The sequence below is a fragment of the Hemicordylus capensis genome, chromosome 5 (assembly GCF_027244095.1).
Source record: "Hemicordylus capensis ecotype Gifberg chromosome 5, rHemCap1.1.pri, whole genome shotgun sequence".
NCBI lineage: Eukaryota > Metazoa > Chordata > Lepidosauria > Squamata > Cordylidae > Hemicordylus > Hemicordylus capensis.
Genome location: NC_069661.1, coordinates 248060900 through 248082402, shown reverse-complemented (window position 1 = coordinate 248082402; position 21503 = coordinate 248060900). Strand labels below are relative to the sequence as shown.

The 21503-nt window shown below is 43.3% G+C and overlaps 1 long non-coding RNA gene across 5 annotated transcripts in view; it reads right to left on the bottom strand.

Annotated features, from left to right (window-relative positions):
• The window catches only part of LOC128326684 (uncharacterized), a 68086-nt gene extending 50138 nt beyond the window's left edge, over nt 1-17948 (bottom strand). The window contains exons 1-5 of one of the 5 annotated variants that reach the window (XR_008308193.1): nt 16971-17247; nt 4298-4399; nt 2818-2956; nt 1806-1851; nt 28-107 (exon numbers count right to left, since the gene is read on the bottom strand). This is a non-coding gene — a long non-coding RNA (uncharacterized LOC128326684). Of the gene's footprint in view, nt 1-27; nt 108-1805; nt 1852-2817; nt 2957-4297; nt 4400-16970; nt 17248-17776 lie in introns of those variants that run through there. The other 4 variants (XR_008308194.1, XR_008308195.1, XR_008308196.1 and 1 more) reach the window with 4 other exon arrangements.
• Nucleotides 17949-21503: the final 3555 nt, after the last annotated feature.

Below are 21503 nucleotides of genomic sequence, written 5' to 3'. Positions count from 1 at the left end.
TATAGATTACACATAGAAAATACCTACTTTGGGATGTGAACTATGCTCAGCAGGTGGTCTTTGGTGAAAGAAATGATGGTCTACACATCTTCTCATTGCAATCACACCTACAGAAAAAGGGAGGAAATATTTCATTAGTGATGACAGAAGCATTTCTTTTTTCCCCCAGAGCCTTCTGTACGGATTGCAGCTGTCCAGCATTCCTTTCAGCTGTGTTACTTTTTTTTACTTTAAAAAAAAAGATGCCTGCCATACAAATTAAAACATTTGCCATCTCAAAGGTTTATGAGGACATAAGTCAAAGAGATCTATCTTTTCCAAAGCTCAGACTGTAATGAACATTTCTAGATGCACAGTTGGGGTTTTTTTTAAACATGTTTATCATAACCTCTGCCTCTTGGCAGGATAAACCCAAAATGCTTGAAATACAATCTACCCAAGTGGAATACACATGCTAGGATTGCCCCAAGTATTTTAGAGGAATCAGTGGGCCCCCATCATTTTTGTAGTTGCTGCTGTCGTCATACATGTTTTATATGACTGTGGACAGGGAGTGACACCTAGAGAATAGCAGGAACATTAAAAATGGAAGTGGAATTAGTACAGCACTTATAATAGAAAGATTTGGATCAAATAGAAGCTGAAGTGGAACAGGAAAAGCCAATCTGGAGAACAGAATTCCTCTTGTACCCTAATGCAGACCTTAACACACACACACACAAAAATGCATCTAGGAACCGACTCAAAAATTTAGGAGCCAAACAGACACTTGACAAAATTACTGGACTTGGTGACAGACACTACAGAGTGGGAAGGTCTCTTTATTGTAAAGGTCTTGTTTTATTTTAAAGGACTTCTCTTTATTCCTTTTACAAGTAACATATTTAGAAAAGGCAACATTTTATGGGACAAAAAAAATATTAAATAACTCTCCCTCTGAATCTCCTCATCTAAGGGCCATGGCTCTCCAGGGTCTGGAATTTAGGAACATAGGAATCTGCCATATACTGAGTCAGACGACTGGTCTATCTAGTTCAGTATTGTCTTCACGGACTGGCAGTGACTTCTCCAAGGTTGCAGGCATGAATCTCTCTCAGCCCTATCTTGGAGAAGCCACCAGGGAGGGAACTTGGAACCTTCTGCTCTTCCCAGAATAGCTCCATCCCCTGAGGGGAATATCTTACAGTGCTCACACTTCTAAGTCTCCCATTCATATGCAACCAGGATAGACCCTGCTTAGCTAAGGGGACAAGTCATGCTTGCTACCACAAGACTAGCTCTCTGTCAAGCCCTGCCCTAATATCCCTAATAGATAGTCTGATGTAATCTATATTGGGGATGGCCAACTTTAATGTTACAGCTCTCATTTAGGTTTCATATGTAATGTGTATGTGGATAACACAACTATGGTTAAATTAATCATAAGACCTGGCCCCAACAGGAGTGTCTACTCTAGGGAACCTACATCATTTTCAAACTTAGTCCCCAAAGGCCTTCCAAAAGCTATGAGTTTTGCATCCTCTCTGGAAAGTCACGAAAGAAAAACAAATCTGGACCTCTTCAAGGAGGTCATTCCAAAGCCTTGAATGATACACTTGGCGGAAGCAGAGCGGAAGCAGATTATCAGACATGGGACATCCGATATTAGTTTTGATCATTTCAACTTTTAATAAAACATAAAAGTCATTTTCTAGTTTTCATATGTTGCAGAGAAGAATGCTAGAAAATAAAGAATGGGTCTTCATCCAAAATACATACTCATTTGTACGCATGGCACCATTCTTTGATTGCCTACTCTTACATACCTGTTTCACATACTGCCTGTTTCCAGATGTTCAAATCCTTCTTCCCCTGCAAAACAAAACCAAAAGTAGTCAAGATTGTGAAAGTCACACATATGAAGTACAAGTACAATGGTTGCATAATTTATTTCAGTTAAGGAATTTGGGTAATGCAGGTTGCAGAACCTGTATTTTTAGTGTAGGATTCTGGGCATACAGATGCTCATTATAGAGCATCAGCAAGTAATCACAATAATGAAAGCTGCCAGGGATTTCAGTTAGACAAGGAATGAGGTGGGAAAAGACCACACACACCCCTCTGCAGGAAAGTTGGTTCTTGTGGAAATTTTGCCAGCTAAATTCAGTCTTGTTCCCCCTCCTCAACAGTTTTTTGTCAACAGTTGTTCAACATGATGCCTGATTTTCTGACTAGGAGTATGAATAAGCAGCTGTGGTAGCTGGACTGAGGAAGAAACTGCACCCACGTTTGTGTATGTTTCCTTGTCCAGACCAGAGCCGGATTAATATAGTAGCAAATGTAGCATTTGCTACGGGCCCCGCATTTTCTAGGGCCCCGCATGCCTGGCTTGAATGTCTGCCCCTTCTTTTGCTCTCTATTAGGTGCTCTCTGCTGACTCTCCTCATTGCCTGCTGCTGCCCATTCTCTCGCCTCGCTGGAGGGCGTTTAAGCAAGGTCTTCCTGGCAACATGGTGTTGATTGGGTTATCTATTATGTTAAGCAGCACGGGAGGGAGCAGTAAGAACAACAATAGGAACAGATAGCTTGCAAAGGGGTCTCAAAGATAACTTAATCACCAGGGAGTTGGTCCTTATTTGTTTAAACTGTAAAAGTTTTTAAAAACATACACACAGAGAGTAAAAGAAATAAAAGCAGTTCAGATTAAAAAACAACTAACTATTAATGCCGGCATTAATTAAACGGCAAGAAAGGAAGCTAAAGAAGATGCTAATTGAATGTTGCCAGCGTTTTCCAACTGACTGGGAGAGGGTAAAGATAAACAATAAGAATGTGTACCTTTAAGAGGAAAAAGAAAGCCGGAAGTAACTCAGATGCACGGCAAGAGGAGTCTCAAAGTTTAGTGGATCAATTGAGGGGAGCTTATATCACGGTCTTGTTGGGTAAGGTCACGTATATCCTCCTTTAGTATCTAGTGCTGTTGGGAGGGAATTTGTGGTCATTGCTTTTCAAAGAACTGCCAAATTTAAGGTGAGCTCCTTTCCTCTCCTCTAGAACTGAAATAACTAGTGCTGCGTTGCCAACTTCATTAGCTTTACATTGGGATGCCCGTTGAAATTGTCCAAAGATAAACGGAGGCTGCAAACCTAAACACACTTACTAGAGAGTAAGGCTCATTGAGTTCAGTGGGACTTACTTCTGAGTAAATATGCTTAGGGTTGCACTGAATGATTTGTGCATTTCCTCCTTTTAATATTAAGCATATTAGTGTAATTTAGATTGAAAGAGGCTGTGCCTCCTGCCAAAAGATTGTCTTTTGGATACTTCTGTTTTCATGGAAGTTGTTAATGCACCTCATCATAATCACATTCACTTGCAATGCATCAACTATTTTAAATATGCATCTGCTTTCCTGTCAGGCTTGCACAAGAGGTTAAACATATATTCTTAATATTGTCAAATGGCCCTTTTAATGTGATGGCTGCTGAGATCCAATATGTTCTGCACACATTGGAATCATTGTGTGCCAAAATTGCTAATAGGTTCAGATTTCTCAAAGTACAGAATTCCTGAGAACCTTTTAATTTAAACATTCAGAGTTTTGTTCCTCACCCCCTTTCTCTTTGTGAAAATAACTCCAAAGGAGAACTCATGGTCAGGAGTCACAAAAGTGTGTGTGTGTGTGTGTTTTGCAAAGTTTGTTGACTGGCTGGCTCAGCTGAGTGGAGGCATGGGGTGGTTGGTGGGGGGGGCACTAGGCAAATGAAAAAATTGAATTACTTTACTATGCAAGTAAATAATTTATGTTTTAATATTTATGTGCATTTTTTTTAATTTGGGGCCCCTTCATAACATATGCTACAGGCCCCACACTAGCTTAATCCGGCCCTGGTCCAGACTAAATTAAAACAAAAAAATGGTCAACATAGCCACAAATAACAGCTCACCTGAGTGGTCTATTTCAGTGACTAGTGTAAAAACGTGACGCATAATACCAAAGCAACAATTTTACAATGGCCCAATAGGAACAGATCCTTCATAATTAGCAAATACAAGGGGTAGGGAGTAAATAAGATTTTATATTTACAGGCCATAGAGTGTCCTTTCTTTTTAAAAGCACATGGCTTTAAAAATGGCTTTTTACATGCTCTCCTTGATAAAGCCATCCATTTTTGTTCCCTCAAACGGAATTTCCCAGCAGTTGCATCCAGCAAATAGACTCAAGGTTGTGTACACGCTGATGGCTTAAGAACTGATGCATAGTAATTTAATTAGTTTCCACCGTTTAGCAAATGGCCAGGCCTACTTGCTCTTTCACCTCTCAGTAGGTCATCATTTTGCAGTGGGACCTTCTACTTGCTTTTCTGCTTATGCTTTCACTTTATTTCAATAAACAGACTCTCTGAGCTGCCTCTCTGTGCTGCTGGATAAATAAGAATGGTTTGTTATTTTTATCTCGTGCCTTAGTGCTAGCCCATTCAGAATCATGGAAGGTTTTTGTTTCTTTCGGCAACTTCCCCGGCTTCAGATGTTCCATGGGATAAAGGCAAGAGGCTGGTCTAGTCTACGATATTTCGCTTCCCCAAGAGTCTGTACTTTGGAATCCAAGATAAGTACCTTAGGATATCTTGTGATATTGAAGGGTGACTCTTGCTCATGAAGCAGTCACCAAACAACAGTGAGCTATCTGCCCTCAACTTCCTAAGCAACATCACTCTCACACAGGAAGGGAATGCCTCTTCTGGGATGGCATAAGAACACAAGAACAGCCCTGCTGGATCAGGCCCAAGGAGGCCCAACTAGTCCAGCATCCTGTTTCACACAATAGCCCACTAGATGCAGCTGGAAGCCACAGGCAGGAGTTGAGGGCATGGCCTCTCGCCTGCTGTTACTCCCCAGCATCTATTGCATGTGCCATAATCTGAAACCAAATACATTTATAGTTAGAAGGGTTTCCCCCTTCAAACTATAGGTTCAGATTTAACCAATGAGTGGATTACACCTCCTATGAATGACTAAGAGTTCTGAGCTCAGGCCACAGGCCTAATCCTGTCCTAATTCTTGATTACTGCCATTTCCTCCTTGGTCCCAGGTCGTCTCTGTGCCACCTGAGATGATCTGCACACGGCACGGGCGGCCCTTTCATGAGGCGAAGTGGACACAGACAGCAGCTTTTTGGGGTGCCAACAAGGGGGCAAGATACCTCTTGCAGCTGGAGCAGCTCTTTGGGATCAATCAGACCCTTGCGAGATTTGCAAGGATTGCCTCCCCTCAAACCTCTTGCAAAGAACGTAAGAGAGGAGAGGAAGCTGCTGACAACCTTCCCCGCTCCCCACTCCACACACTACTTTCAAAGCATAAAAGAGTCAATTTTGAAAGGAGGCGGGCCCCTATGAGGTTTATGGGGCAAGGTAGAGAGGGTTTTACAAGAGACTCCTCTCTTGCCATCTTACAACGGAAACAAATTGTAGGCAGGCTATTACACTATCCCCATACCCAGAAAGTTTCTCCCCCACTCTCTTTAATTTTGAACATCCAGCTTTTGGAAGAGTGCTATGTAACTCAAAAGCACACATACTATGTGAACTTTGAGTGTTCTAATAAAAACTATTGTTTTACGAGCTCAACAACATTGTGAGCTACTGCACCACCTGAGAACAGCAACTGCCACCACCAGCTGCTAAAAATAGCCTCTATGGGGTAGCAGAAACCCCCGAGAAGCATTTTGGGAATCAGATGCTGCTATATGTACTTTACAGCAATGTTTTAAATGCCTCAGTGATGGAAAGCCTTCTCTTCTTTTCACTGCTATGGCAGCTGCTGAATTTTCCTCGTCCACTCTCGGAATATTGAGGGAGAAAGGAACCAGCTGGTCCTTGACCCCTTTATTATTTCTGAAATTAAGCACCACAATCCACTGTGAATACTCCACTGTAGACACATGCCAAAACAAGCGTTTGGATTTTTTTTAGGCTGCAGCACACAAAGACACTTAAGTCCTTTTTATCCCTATGGTAACCGCCAACCATTCATTTGTAGAACATGGTGACCTAAACTGCAAAACATCGTTATGAAGCAGCAGGCTCTTTGGAAACATGACTGAATACATTGCTAAGCTACCTGAAGAAGCGTAAGTAACAGTGCAGGTAAAAGGAAAGAAAGAAGCCTACCTCCATTTGACTTCAAAAGAAGGTAATCCATCTAGGACATACACAAAACAATTCTCATTGTTTAATAACACTAGGGCTACATTCTTTAGTTAGTTTATGCTACTAGATTATGCTACTAGATTAATTAAGATCAGACAGCAATTTTTACAAGACTGCAATCCCACACATCTTTACTAGGAAATAAGTCCCCTTGAAAACAGTAGGGTTTACTTCTGTATAATCATGTACAGGATTGCACTACATGCAAGTAAATTTTGTTTAGCAATAGCCAGAACAAAACCAGATTATAAAATTGTTATTTGCAATACAAGCAGTTAACATGTTCAGGGGCGCACCTAGGTAATTTTGAAGCCCACACTTTAAGTGCTTCAAAGGCCACCCTGTTACCCCCCCCCGCCCACACACACACACACTTGAGGAGGGCAAGTAAAATGGGGGGGGGCGGGTACCTTTTAACAGTTTGCTGCTGTGCGGAGGGTACAGGGGCGACCACTAGAGGGGAGTCCAAGGCACTGGAGGCGGCAGCATGAGCTCCTTCCCTGAGCTCACCTGCCTCCCAAATGACGGATTGGGCCGTTTGGGGCTGATTTGGGGCCTCCACAGGTTAAAAGTTTTAAAAAGGGAAAAGAACTGATGTGGCGGGCATGGGGCAGTGGCGGTGCTCTGGGGAGGTCCCCCCAGAACATTTGGGGGGAAACCCCGGAGAGAGGAGGCCACAGACCTAGTCCCCAAGGTCCTGATACATGTTGTATTCTATCCAGTGAGGTCCCTCCAGATGATGTTCAGAATATTTGGTGGGAGCACCATACACGCTCCCACATGATCCATGTTCAGAGAGCTGCGACGACGTAGCCCAGCTTCTGGGAATCCCAGGGATCCCACAATGCACTGCATGCGAAGCACAGATCCTCCCAAGAAACAGGCACTCTAGGCACCTGTCTCTGTGTGCAGCTCTATCTCACACACAAGCCCCAAACCTGGGTTAAAGCACTCTCTCCCTTTACCTCAGCTAACGGCCAGGCTAACAAGCCAGATTAAGCACTGCTACCCTGCTGGGATCTAGGGAGGCGGACTTTGCTAAGGATTGCAAGTCTGCAGTCCACTCTGCTACTGATTCACCATATGATAAGAATGAGGTAGATGAATCACTTCCTAATAGTGCTTTAAGTGTGACAGAATCAGAGCCTGCTTCTCCACTTTGTCAAATTAAGCTTAATGGCCATGGTGTGGATGATGGCTGATTCTGGTTCTCCATATACTATCATTTCCCATTTGCTTCACAAGAAATGTATTACTGCAGCAGATCTGCACTCGCAGCCTTCAGACATCCACCCATGGGGATATGGAGGTTCCCCTGTTGCCATAAATAGATACTTTACTGCTGTCCTGGAATCCAAAGGATGTACTACAGAAGTGAAAGTGTATGTATCACAAAATGGAGTTTCAATACTCGGCTGGAAACATCAGAAAGATTTATGGATCATGTTAGACTCAAATAGCAGATTCACAATCTATGGATTGTGTTAGACTCAATTAGACTCAAAAAGCACGGAACCTGTATTACAGATAATGGATCATCCAAATGCTAATATGATTTCTCGGACATTTTTGCTGATATTCCTGGCCACTGTTCTCTCTAAGGCATGCACATGTGTGTGCGCTCATAGGTTTTTGGATGTCTGCTTAGTTCATTTTAGAACCCGCTCAGGATGAATCAGGAAGGCTCCACTCTGAATGTACGTGCACACACACACTGCCTTGATACTGCCATCCAGAACAAAACTCATTCTGCACAGAGATGAAAAAAATTAGAAGAACCACTGCTCCTTGCACTGGCATACATTTCAAACATAAAATTCAGATAAAGGCAAATGCAATACCTGTATAAGACAAAGTGAGGAATATACCCATAGCATTGTGCCATTCAGAGAGGAGCTCTTAAGACTACAGCATGCTGACACCATAGAGCCTCTTACTTCATCAGAATGGATTTCTCCCATTGTTCTTGTGAGGAAATAAAACAGTACACTTCAAATGTGTATAGATTTAGGAGATGTGAATTCCAATATGGTAGTGGATTGTCATCTATTACCCATAATCAGTGAAATGCTGCTTACTCTGAAAGAGGCATCAGTGGTCACCATTTTGGACTCGTCTTTGGTCTACCATCAAATTCCTCTGCTCAAAAGTTTACACAAATACACAGGCTTCATTACCCCAGAGGGTCTTTTTCAATACAAAAGATTTCCTTTGGGGTTAGCCTCTACAGCTTCAGTATTTCAAAGAATGGTTTTGGAGACTATGGACGGAATCACTTACTTTCAGAATGACATTTTAGTGTATGGCAAAACCATTGAGGAGCATGATGCTAAACTGACAGAAGTCTTAAGAAAACTAACACAGACTTACTATATCTGCGGAGAAATGTCAGTTTTGCATACACTTGGTGATATACTTGGGACACACAATATCTCAGATTGGCATACATCCCAAAACAGACTTGGTGAAAACTATTCGGGAAGCACCAGAGCCACACAACAAGGTGTACTTTGCTCATTTTTAGGACTTTGTGATTATCACTCTACATTTGTTAGACAATTTGCCTCCAAGGTTATTCCATTGCATCTTCTTTTTAAAAAGAATGTAGCATTTAACTGGGATGCATCCTGCAAGGCTAGTTTTCAGGCATCAAATTGGCCATTGCTGAAAGCCCTGCTCTCCCTTCTTTTGCCACCAACAGGCACACTATTGTAATAACTGATGCTTCTGAATATGGTTTGGGTGCTCTCTTGACCCAGCAAAAAGGGGACAGGGAAGTTACAGTTGCTTTTGCTTCCAGAGTGCTTACTGCTTCAAAGAAGATTTATTCTGTCATTGAAAAAGAAGCTCTAGCATGTTTCTGGGCAGTGAGGCAATTCAGGACTTACTTGTGGGTCAGAAAATTCACTTTATGGTCAGACCATAGAGCCTTCTCTACTTTATTTACTACTCGGGGATCAAGTCAAACCACCCCAAAAATAGTTAAATGGATAACCAGGCTTATGGATTCTGATTTCCAGTTGGAATATCTTCCACATCTTCAGAATGCAACTGCAGATTGCTTATCTCAACTTCTACTTCCAGGCCAAGAGGAGATCTCAAAAGACAAGGATGGAATAGTAATTGTGCAAATAGCTTCATCCACTCATGAAGTGATCACGTCTTCTGAATGGGAAATGGCCCTCAGTGTTAATCAACTGCTTACTGAATTTAAACCTTACATAACTAATGGATGGCTATACCAAAACAAGGTACCTGAACATTTTCAACCACATATGTAGCAAGTGAGCTATATCTTCTCAATGAGCTGGTGCTGAGAACTGATCGTTTTGGTGGTGCCAACCTCCTTACAAGCAAAAGTGATCAAAACTGCCCACAAAAGTCACCTGGGCATGCTTTTGACTAAAAGGTGAATCAGAGGAAGTTTTTGGTGGCCAGGTATGGACAAAACATACTGAAGATGTGATCAGGCACTGTATGCCTTGTGCTGTATCTGACAAGACACAAAAGATGTTTGCCACCCTCTTGACTCTGGGGGTAAACTTGCTCTGGATATAATGGGGCCTTTTGATAACCATCCCAAAAAACAAAGATTTGTTACAGTGATGGTGGATTACTATTCCAGGAGGTCAGAAGTTCCATTTCCTGACGATTATTACAAGCAAGATGATCCTATTCATGGCTGCAGTTTTTAAGAAAGAAGGTCTTCCTAAAGAACTAGAGACTGACAATGGGACACAGCTTACCTCATTTAAAATGGAGAAATATTTGTATAACCATGAGATAAAACACAAGAGTATTTCCTTGTATCATCCTTGAGGGAATGGCTTAGTGGAAAGAATGGACAGATTAATGAAAGAAAGTTAACAACTAACTACTATTCAACAACAATCCTGGACAGAGAAAATCCGTGAAATAACACCACGCAACAACAATCCTGGACAGAGACAATCCGTGAAACTCTATTTGCTTATCGAACTACTCCTCATTCCAACAGAATGGATAGATTAATTCCAATTAATTAATAGATTAATTCCTCATTCCAAAAGAATGGATAGATTAATGAAAGAAAGTTTACAACTAACTACTACGCAACAACAATCCTGGACAGAGACAATCCCTGAAACTCTATTTGCTTATCGAACTACTCCTCATTCCAATACAGGAAAATCACCTTTTGAACTGCTGAGAGGATGCAAAACCACCACCAAACATACCCAATGGCAACAATAGGGCTTTCCATGCCATCTCATCCTGAAGATGCAGAAATTCATGATCGAGTGAAGGAGAAGCTGCCTTATAAAGAGTAGGGCTGCCTTATAATGCGAGAAAGGGATGTTCCTAATATTCTGGACCAAAACAAATAATCGAAATCTGAGGAGATTCTGTCCTATTGGATGATGGATAGAAATGGAACAATTTTAGACTTTCCAGCACACATACTATGAGAAAAGAGGGAAGGGAGCCTAGACTCAAGAGAGGACTTGGATCTTGCCTTGAGTTTTAACCTCACAGAGGAGGCTGATGAAAGTTATGGACAATCCTTTTTACCAGAAAACATAACTAACTGCTGCTGTGCCAGAGAACCCAAGAATTAGGAGAAGTGTGTGTGACAGACAACCACTTAAAAGACTTCAAGACTTTGTCACTGAATTTTAAATCAATTCAATTCTGGTTGTTATAAAGAGGAGGGATGTGTTGTATTCTATCCATTGTCTTTTATGTTTTGTTGTTTAGAAGTTTGTCCCAGTGGGGATCTTGTAGAGAGTGTGGGGAGGGGGGTGGTCAGAAAGGAAAGGGATGGAAAGGAGTAGGATAACAGCTGTAAAACACAACATATATGTGATTATCTAAAACCAAACAAGATTACCTCTTTCTTTAGATCTATTGTTTTATTCATATGCAGATTTAATCAATCAATTTAAACTCATAGAGCAACATTGTCTGTCGCCTTCCAGCAACCGAAGGAGGGCTTCAGGACAGTTCACAAGGAGCCTTCAGTGTCCCTGTGCTGAATGCTTTTTGTACAGCAGACTGGGCCCAGGGAAGGGAGCAATTTTCATGTCTCTCCCCCTCCTTCCAAAAGTCCTTTTAACTTGTATAAATCTGTTCCTGAGCACTGAGCAATCGTCAGGAATACATCTATTCAATGGAAAGGGGCTTTTGGAAAGAGAGATATGAACCACTACCCAGGGGTGTAGCTAGGGGAGAGGGGGCCCGTGTTCATCCCTCTCTCTGGTGGCCCCCCCAGAGTGAGGGAGATAATGAAGAAAATAGGGAGGGGTGGAGCTGGAGGGCCCTCAGGAGCTGGGGGCCCGTGTTCTTTGAACCCTTTTGCTCAATTATAGCTATGCCCCTGCCACTACCCCCATGCCCAGTCTGCTGTGCAAAAAGCCTTCAGGGCAGCGATGGTGAAGGCTCCTTGTAAACTGTCCAGCAGCTCTCCTTCCATTGCCGGGGGTTTGTAGAGAATGTTGCTGTATGAGTTTAAATAGATGGATTGATTAAATTCATATATGAATGAAGCAATAGTTCTAAAGAAAAAAGGTAGCCTTCTTTTGTTTTTAGATTATCACATAGACATGTAACAGCAGGCATTATCTGAGAAGAGGCATTCTGTCCCCTGTGTGAGAAGAAAGAATGGTGCCTACCAACGTTGATTTTTGTTAACTACTCGTATTAAAAATAAACTAGCTGACCCACCCACAGAGCATCTGTGCACTCTTTGGGGCCGGCTATCTCTCCCCTCACACCTGCCCCAGTCTCCGGCCGGGCCGAGTGCCGGGCCCAGGCTGCCGGGTCGAATGCCACGGCTGGGCCCGCCGCTGCCTCACAGCTGCGATAGGTCCCGTCGGCGCTGCCTTGCCTCGCCTCCGCGGCTGGGCCCGCTGCCGCATGGCCTCGCCTCTGCAGCAGGACCTGCCGCCACCGCCACAGCCTGACCCGCCACTGCTGCTGCCTCCGCAGCCAAGCCTGCCGCTGCCTCACCTCCGTGGCCGCTCAGCCGGCCAATTCTCCTGGGTGCGCCTCAGTCAATCAGGTGCCTCCGCTGCCCAGCCAATCAGCTGGGTGCCAGGATGCACATTCCAAGGCACACCCAGGATAATTAAATATATAGATAACAATTTTGCTAACTGGTTTTGTTCTGGCCATCTCCACAATCGCTGGAGGGTCAGCCATATCAACCAACAAAGGGTTTGGTGTTTTGTGGAGTTTTTTTCTGTGTGTTTTTGTTTGGTTGGTTGGGTGACAGCCTAAATTTGTTGTACATCGCCCAAAGCCTTTGGATGGGGCAGTTTACAAACAAGATGAGATGAAATGAAATAAATAAATAACAACAACACGTTTAAGCCTGGATGGATCATAAGGTGGGGCAGAAATTTGAAAAGTGGTGTAGTAGTTAAATCATGTTTCCCCCTACATCTTCAGTGAGCTCCTCACACACTAACACAATAGTCTGTACAGCAATCTGGTAAAGTGTGGCAGTATTATTAGCCTTATACTACACATTTCACAGGGCAGGAGGCTGTGTGTCGAGGCTGAGAATTAATAGCTTATCTAAGGCTACCCACTAAATTCATGGCTGAGGTGATATTTGACCTGAGGCCTCCCCAGTTCATTCTTTAAAACAGCCATCAGGCCAAACTAACTCATTTACCTAGAATTACAAATTGATTCAGTATAATGCTGAATTTTTTTAAAAAGATACTTCAGCTCAGCCAAGGGTGAGACTTTCACCGTTCTGAGCAGTAACTTCTGATATGCTGTGATATAGCGTCAAGAAACAAGTTGTTGTAGTAAGAACTAATCAGCCTACTTTCCTTTCTCTGGCTCTGCAACTGGACTAAATTTGGTTCAAATCGAGATCCACAAGTTAGATCTCCCTCCCTCTCTTTTACATTGATATTCCGCTCTTCCTCCAAGGAGCCCAGAGCAGTGTACATAGTTAAGTTTCTCCTCACAACAACCCTGTGAAGTAGGTTAGGCTGAGAGATAAGTGATTGGCGCAGAGTCACCCAGAAAGTATCATGACTGAATGGGGATTTGAACTCACGTCTCCCTGGTCCTAATCCAGCACTCTAACCACTACACCATGCTGGCACCTCAAGTGTTCACAAGTCCGCCATCTTGGATCAGGGTGGTTGACATCATCACAAACTACGGCATTGACGTTTCCCCATGTGCCCCTACAGCTGTAGCAAATTTGATTCAAATCGGTTAGGCAGTTCACAAGTTAGCCCACTTGCACCTCAAAAGCTTACGTGTCCACCATCTTGAATCAGGGTGGATGACATCATCACAAACTACACCATTGAGATGTCCCTGTGTGTCACTCACTGCAACTGCACCTAATTTGCTTCAAATTGGTTAGACAGTCCACAAATTAGCCCGCTTGAGCCTTAGATGTTCACATGTCTGCCATCTTGAACTGGAGTGGATGACATCATCACACACCACACCACTTGGTCATCCCTATGTGTCCCTACAGCTGTAGCAAATTTGGTTCAAATCAGTTAAGCGGTTCACAAGTTAGCCCACTTGCACCTAAAACGTTTATGCATCTGCCATCTTGAATCTGGGTGGATGATAGCATCACAAACTACATAGTTGAGGTATCCCTATGTGTCCCTACAAGTGTACCCGATTTGGTTCATATTGGTCCAGGCGTTACAAAGTTGATAGAAGGGGGGACACACACGAACACGTGGATGGACACACACATAGAATGCCGGGTGATCTCATAAGCCTACTGGAAAGTAGGCAAATAAGAAACAAAGTCCCATTCCTGATGGCAGTGGCCCAGGAATAACCTAGTTCCAGATTTGCACTGGACAGAATGAGAGATATTGGAGCTCTTCTCACGATTAGTGAGAAGAGCACACGGGCCTTCTACGGGGAAGGAGGGTTTAACTTACCTTCCCTGCAAACGATCAGAGCGTTTTCCCTGGGTGGGTGGACCCCCAGAGCAGCGGCACGCCCAGCAGCTCCGGGGATTGGGGTGCCGGGATGCACCGCCATGCATTGCCCCATCCCCCAAAGTCCCAATAATGCACTGCACGAGTGCACAGTCTATTTCTGCGATCCCCCTCCCCCTTCAAGTGTGCTGGCTGCGGCTGCAAGAAGCCGCAGATAACACACAATCAAAACATGGAGCACTCGCTCCCTTAACCTCATTTTAGCAGCAGGCTGCTTTGGCGGGTTTGCTGCCATGTAGCCACCAGGACTGGCTCGATCCCGGTGGTTCACACAGTGGTTCATGCGATCTTGGTGGTTCACATGGTGGTTCACACGGTGGTTCACACTAAGGTGGTTCCTATAGCCCGGTTTTGCATGCTCATGTGAATAGCCTCATTGTCTCCCATAAATGGCCATTGCCAAGGAGCAAACATTGGTGTGGATTCTTCATGGATTCATGCGGCAACCTGAATAGGTTAGGCTTCTCTCTTCTTATGGGAGTGACAGGCTCATAACTTGAGGTGTCAGACCTATCACTTGAGATGGGACCTACTCTTGTTCTATTCTGGCCTCAGGTTGTTCAGGCAAAACCATTTCTAACCATACTTCCCCCTCGAAGAGATCACTGGTTAAGTTAATTTGTAGCTCACCCAGTCCCATAGCATAACTAGATTTCCTGGCAATTGGTATTTTCTCTCTCTTTTTCTAGCTTCTGGCCCACACGCTAAGATGAGGTCTTCCAAACTATCCTAATCTGAACCTACAGTGCAGTTACAATGACAACAACAACAACAAATATTTATATACCATAGGCTGAGCTGGACAAGGGGGAAAAATGACGACTTCTCCCAGTTCCCTCATCTTTTCTTATAACTTGGTGGTAAAATCTGTATAACAAGTATTATAGAAACTAATGTTCAGTTCCAAATTTTATCAGGATGCAAATTTATGCTATCAAAAGAAAGGAAAAAAGGAAGATAACACTCAGGGGGATATGAAACTAATAACAAACAAACAAAAGTGGCAAGAAAAGAGTTCAAGCTACACCAGTTACCCCTAAAGCTACATTTAGCTTTTAAAAGCTATTAAAATGCCTACTTGAGGAAATTCTAAATGGATAGGTTTTAGAGTGTGTCAGGTAATGAATTAAACCAAGATACATTATTTTTCTTTGATTCAGGTAGGTAGAAAATACACAAAGAAGATATCTCTTAAAATAATAGAATGTAATGATTTTTTTGATAAACCTATTCCATGAAGTGTTCTGTCATCTTGCTTCTTGGGCAGGCAATATGGTATGCTAATAAATAATATGCATGAGAAAATACATGATGACAGACGGCACCTTTCAAGACAATTCTAACAGTATTGTAGCGGTTGCATTGCAAGAGAGGAAGAAAAAAATAGAGGAATGATTGAGTATCTCTGTTATTTGTTCCACATTTGTGCTTTAGCTCTAGCATAATAAACACTCTAGTTAAAGGAGGAAAAATAACATTAAATTAATGATAGAATGTAGTATCCATTCTCTCCCTCTCTAGTGTTTTTTTATTCATATTACTGTATCACAGTTCCAGCTGCAACACAATTTACATCATAATCAGCATCCAAAAAGCAGAAGCACCAATTTAACATAAACACAGCACAGACTCATCTACCCACCAGCAGCCATATAACTACAATAGATTTAGTGCAATAGACTGCAGGTAAAGAGCTCAGTTACTTGCAGCTGGGGTTTCCAGATGCTGTTAAGGAACGGACTATATCTGATCGATGCTCAGGCCAACATTTCCTTCAAGCAGGTTTAAGCAAACTTATAGGTTTGCACTGGATATCCAGGAATACCACACATCAATCACGTGCACATCAAACCTGTTCCAATAACTCAACTGCAGTATGTGCTGCTCACAACTTGCTGGAAAAGCCAAGTGGGGGGAAAGGAAAAAAGAAGAAGTGATGATTCTTTTGAAGCACAAGTTATCTGAGGACTGTGTCAAGTTTCTAGTCCATCTGTGCCTTGGACTAGTCTGACTCCTGAGGAGATCATACAGGCCCAACCATTCAAATAGGCTGAAAAACTGAAACGGTTCCCTTAGGTCTCTCACATAATCTTTCTCATAGGTGCTTTCCAGCTTAGCTGCTCAACAGCAGGAAAATGCTTCCGTTCAGGCAAACCGCATTCAAAACGTAAATAGCAAAGCGCCCAGCAGAGGGAGCAGACTCGCAAAAACTAACAACCCGAAAAAACCATCAACTTCTTCATGCCAGATATACAACGTTGTAGCACTCTATCACAGCAATTAAATTCGAAACAAGGCATCGGAAATATGAACGGCACCCTGCTGTTCGTGTAGGGACTGCGGTGTCGCAACACAGGACTTCAGAGATTCGTCGTAACCCCGTTGCAGGGTCTAATCTGGAAAGCACCATACTTTCTGGGCACGGCTGAAAGTGTTGGTGCAGAACAATTTTAGATGCTTTAACAGGCAACGCCAATTCCAATAGCCTTAATAGAAGTTCCAAGGGAGATTTAGTTTCAGGGAGGGAAATTATTGGGTTTGTGGAGAGAAATTTGATGAAGACAATCAACAATTTTTCTTTTGGGGGAAGCTTTGCTTGCTGAATATTTGTGCACATCAGACAGCTGTAAAAAGCTCAGGAGCGCAGATATTCCAAGGGAAACGGGGTGGGGGGAGGCTCTCCCTTTCCTTTGGAGGTCTTTTGCCACAGTCCTAGAGCATTGAAATGATTTATTTAACAATCTTTTAAAATAAGCCTCCAGGAGTCTTGGCTGACCAGATCTTTTGCAGCCACACTTGAATTCACCTCAGTATTGCATTTCTCCGCAGGCAAGACTTCACAAACTACTCCGCCAGGGCTCAGCAGAGCTTTGTGTTACCGCTTATTTGGTCCTCCTTGGGCGCCAAACATTGACATCGAGGCAGTGTGAGGCACTTTGGGCCTGGCTTCCTTTTCTAACCTTTGTACAACACTTAGTCATTGCAGACATTTGAAAAGTAATAAATCTCTCACACGCTGCCTTAATCTGACATGACTCTCCTCCTCAGCAAGAGCCCAGATTTCAGGTCTCCCTTTACCTCAGCCTAGGCCTCGTTTCCTAGGTAACCGACCGGTCCCTAGCTCTTCTCCATTGCGATGTTATAATTAAGGCCTGTTCACACAATCTGATGTTTAAAATACCCAAAACACATGGATGCAAACAGCTCCCGTTTCTCATTTGGAGCCAAGTTTACCCACCCCCGCCCCCAAAAACGATGTGTGTCTATATTTCCTTTGTAGTTATTTATAAAATACTGTACAAGTTGTTTTGAACAAACATCCTGTAGGTAGCAAGAGCAGGTGTGCCATTACTACTACACATATGATATATTATAATATTAGGGATGGCAACTAATGAGAAACATAAACTGCCCAACTTACGTATTTGGGACCTGTTGCCAATTCATGGCCCCATGCTTTGCCCACAAAGCAGTCTCCCCCCCACCCGCCCCCTTGCCCGAACAAGAGCTGACAACTTTTGATAATATGTGACACATGCCCAGGCCATAGATTATTTAAAACTTTCTAGACTTGCTTTCTATTTGCTTTTAAAACACCCAAGATAATATTACCAAGAGCGTGGCAAGGTTGGAGCAGGCCCTGGACTACATTTGAAAAGGGGGCCCCTGGCCACATCCCCAGTGCTGGCACATTGGTATCAGGGAATGCGCTTTCTTCACTGCCTGCATGCTTCCCGCCTCTCCCACTCTCTGAGTAAGCACTCAGCTGGTGTGCGCTTGAGCAAAGCACTCGTCAGCTGGAAGAGGCCAGCTGGCAGGGCATCTGTGTCCCAATGCTAGCCATACCCCCTGCATGGGTGTGAGAAGCACACTGATGCTCTGGCATCAGAGGGCATGGCCAGCATCGGGACACAGATGAGATGCCTCTTGGCCGCTCCCAGTCAGTGAGTGCTTTGTTTGCTGGCTGGGTGCCCTGGGGGACAAGGGGGTCCTGTGAGGCAAGGGACACACACACACACCCTGCTCCATGGTGGCTACACCCCTGAATACTACTATTCCATCATGGAAGAGTGGAAAGAGTGCAGGAATTGGACATGTATACATAAATCCTTTGCCACACACCACTACTGATGCATTGAGAGGTACCCCCAGCACGGGTACAACATTTTGTACCAGTGATTGTATGTGTTGCAATCTGTTTTATCATAACTACTTTAGGCACAAAAAGAAACATCATTAAAATCTCCCATCCACAAAGTGGGGTTCTACTATTTTGATAAAATATGGCATGTATGGGGTGCCCCTTCCTTGGCATGTATTTGCACATATCTGAATAATAACTGGGGGCCAAACTAGATAAGATGGCAGGAGAGCCATAGGTGTTTGGTTTTTGTATTATTATTCAGACCACTGTTGGAGGAGAAGAGCTTAACCATTTCATTCTGCACTATTTTCCGGATCCAATCAGTCCCCAGAGTTCCTATCTTCCCCATGGAATTAATTCGGATAGGGAAAATTATGTAAGAGTTAACCACCACCACTTCCCTCTCACATTGTGGTCCCAGTCCAAATTATAGCCCTCACTGGTGGGCCACTGTGGGAAACAGGATGGTGAACTCAGTAGACCTTGGGCCTGATCCAGTAGGGATGTTCTTACGTTCAGTGGACAAGGGATAACAAAGTGAAGTTGAATCCAAATAAGACGGAGGTACTGACTGTGGGCTGCCGGGACCCGAGAGATGGTTTAGAGCTGCCTGTTCTGGATGGGGTTACACTCCCGCTTAAAAATCAGGTATGTAGCTTGGGAGTGCTCCTGGACCCAAAGCTCTCCCTTGTTTCTCAGGTTGAGGCAGTGGCCAGGAGCGCTTTTTATCAGCTTCGGCTGATATGTCAGCTACGTCCATTTCTAGAGGTAAATGACCTTAAATCAGTGGTACATATCCTGGTACTGTAACCTCCAGACTTGACTACTGTAATCGCTCTATGTGAGACTGCCTTTGTAAGTAGTCCAGAAACTAAAATTTGGTACAGAATGCGGCAGCCAGATTGGTCTCTGGGATAACACGAAAGGACCATATAACACCGATTTTGAAAGAACTACAGTGGTTGCCAATATGTTTCTGGGTGAAATACAAAGCACTGATTATTACCTATAAAGCCCTTAGAAGCTTGGGTCCAGGCTATTTAAGAGAGCACCTCCTATGTCATGAACCCTGACAACTGTTACGATCTTCTGGAGAAATCCAGTTATGGTTGCCACCAGCTTGTTTGTTGCCGAACAGGATCGGGCTTTCTCTGTGGCTACCCCAGGGCTTTGGAATATGCTCCCTGCTGAAATAAGAGCATCTCCTTCTCTGTTTGTTTTCAGAAAGACCCTCAAGACTCTCCTGTTCTCGCAAGCTTTTAATTAGAATTTCAATAATTGTAATTATTTGTTTGAATAACCGTTTTATCCGATTGTTTTTATTGTGTTTTGTGTATTTTAATCTGTGTTGATTTTTAAATATCTTAAAGGTGTATACCGCCTAGAGATGTACATGTCAGATGATATAAAAATATGATTGATTGATTGATAGATAGATAGATAGATAGATAGATAGATAGATAGATAGATTTGCTGCATTTAATCTGTTTTTTTAACCTCTGGAGATATGACCAGGGATAGCCTGCCATCTTTTCATTTCAGTCCATGAAAGTAGTACCTGTATTGAGGAATTTGATGCAAAGATTCAAAGTGTTAACTGCAGACTGGGGCAGTCTTACAGGAATTTGACCTATGCCTGTATAGGTTTCCCGCTGGACTAATAAGAATTTTCATCCCATTTGCTTGACTGGTGTTAGCCACATAGTAGTATTAATAACCCAAGAACCAATGAAAAAACTGTCCTGAGATTCCGTTAGCAAATGGCCTAGTACCACCCTTTCACAAATACAGCCACACCACTTAATTTCCTCTTTCTGGAATCCTGGCTACCATCAAGTAATGGATCTATCATAAACAGTGCCACAAAAATCCCCCCAATCCTGCATAGCTGAGTTAACATGTACAGTATACTTTATCAATGGGACCATCCTAACTATCAACAAGTTACAGGGCAGATTCTATAATACTGAAAATTAAAAGGCAAAATACAAATAAACTGATACATGACTATTATGATAACAAAGATGTACCATCCAGAATGCCAGTGGCCACTGGAATAAGTAGGACATCAACTGGGGAGGGAGATGGGAGAAAAGGATTTCAGGCTATTTTCTTCTTGATATTGGAAGAGCACCGATAAACACAAAGGAAAGGTCAGCTTACATCTTTCCTCCCCACCCCCCCACCCCGTCTTTGCTCTGCTAGAACAGCGAACAAAGTTCAGTGGAGAAACTGGGAAGCCATTATATGGGGAAAGATGAAAGGAAGGGTAGAAAGAGGGGGAAAGTTGAAAACAGCGTTTAAGGAACGGAGGAGAGAAGTGATATAACAAATGGGTCAAAGTGGCACCTGCAGAGAGATCTTTGGAAGGAGGGAGGAGAGTGGAGATCAAAAGGATAGAAAGCCAATTAGTCAATCAAAGGGGAAGAAACCCAGTTTTGAGATTATTGGGCAGCAGGGGGGAGTCTCCCCTTTTGACAGAAGCCAGGAAAGAGGATTACTATAGGAGAACAGTATGGAGATTGCTGGGTAGGATGGTAGAGAGGAATGAAATAAATTACACTTGTGTCCTCTGAAGCCACTAATATAATTTGTAATTTCCTCCCAAGCCTTTGCTTCAGACTCACATGCCATCTTCATCTTGGTTTTCCTAATCTTTCCCCTACCCAACCCACCCCAGTTACTGGTGTTTATGGTCTTTTCAACCTCCCCTTAACTCACATTTTGTAGTAGGAAAACCTCATGTTCTTTGGTCAAACTTCTGGCGTGGGGGGCAACCCACTCCCTTTATACTCGAAAAATATTTTGTATGGGGAAGCATTAAGCGCCACCCTCCACAACAGTCTTTATCCCACTTAGACTCCCCCACAGTTCCATTTTATGTATGTAAATACTTAAATGTTGAGTGGATCTCCTGCACAATGTATAGTTTGGTTCAGTTCAGACACTTAAAAACTCTCCACACAGAGTGTTCTCATGGATGTAGCTGCACAGACAAAGTCAAGACCCATTCCAGGTTTCAGGCAGCCCTTGACAAACCACATTAATGGGATCCCTCTTGCCTAGGTAGAGAGTGCCTTCTTTTACATGATCCCCACCGCACATTAAGGTCATCTGAGGAGGTCCGTCTCCAGTTAGCACCGATTCGTTTGGTGGCGACGCAGAGGTGGGCCTTCTCTGTGGCTGCTCCCGGGC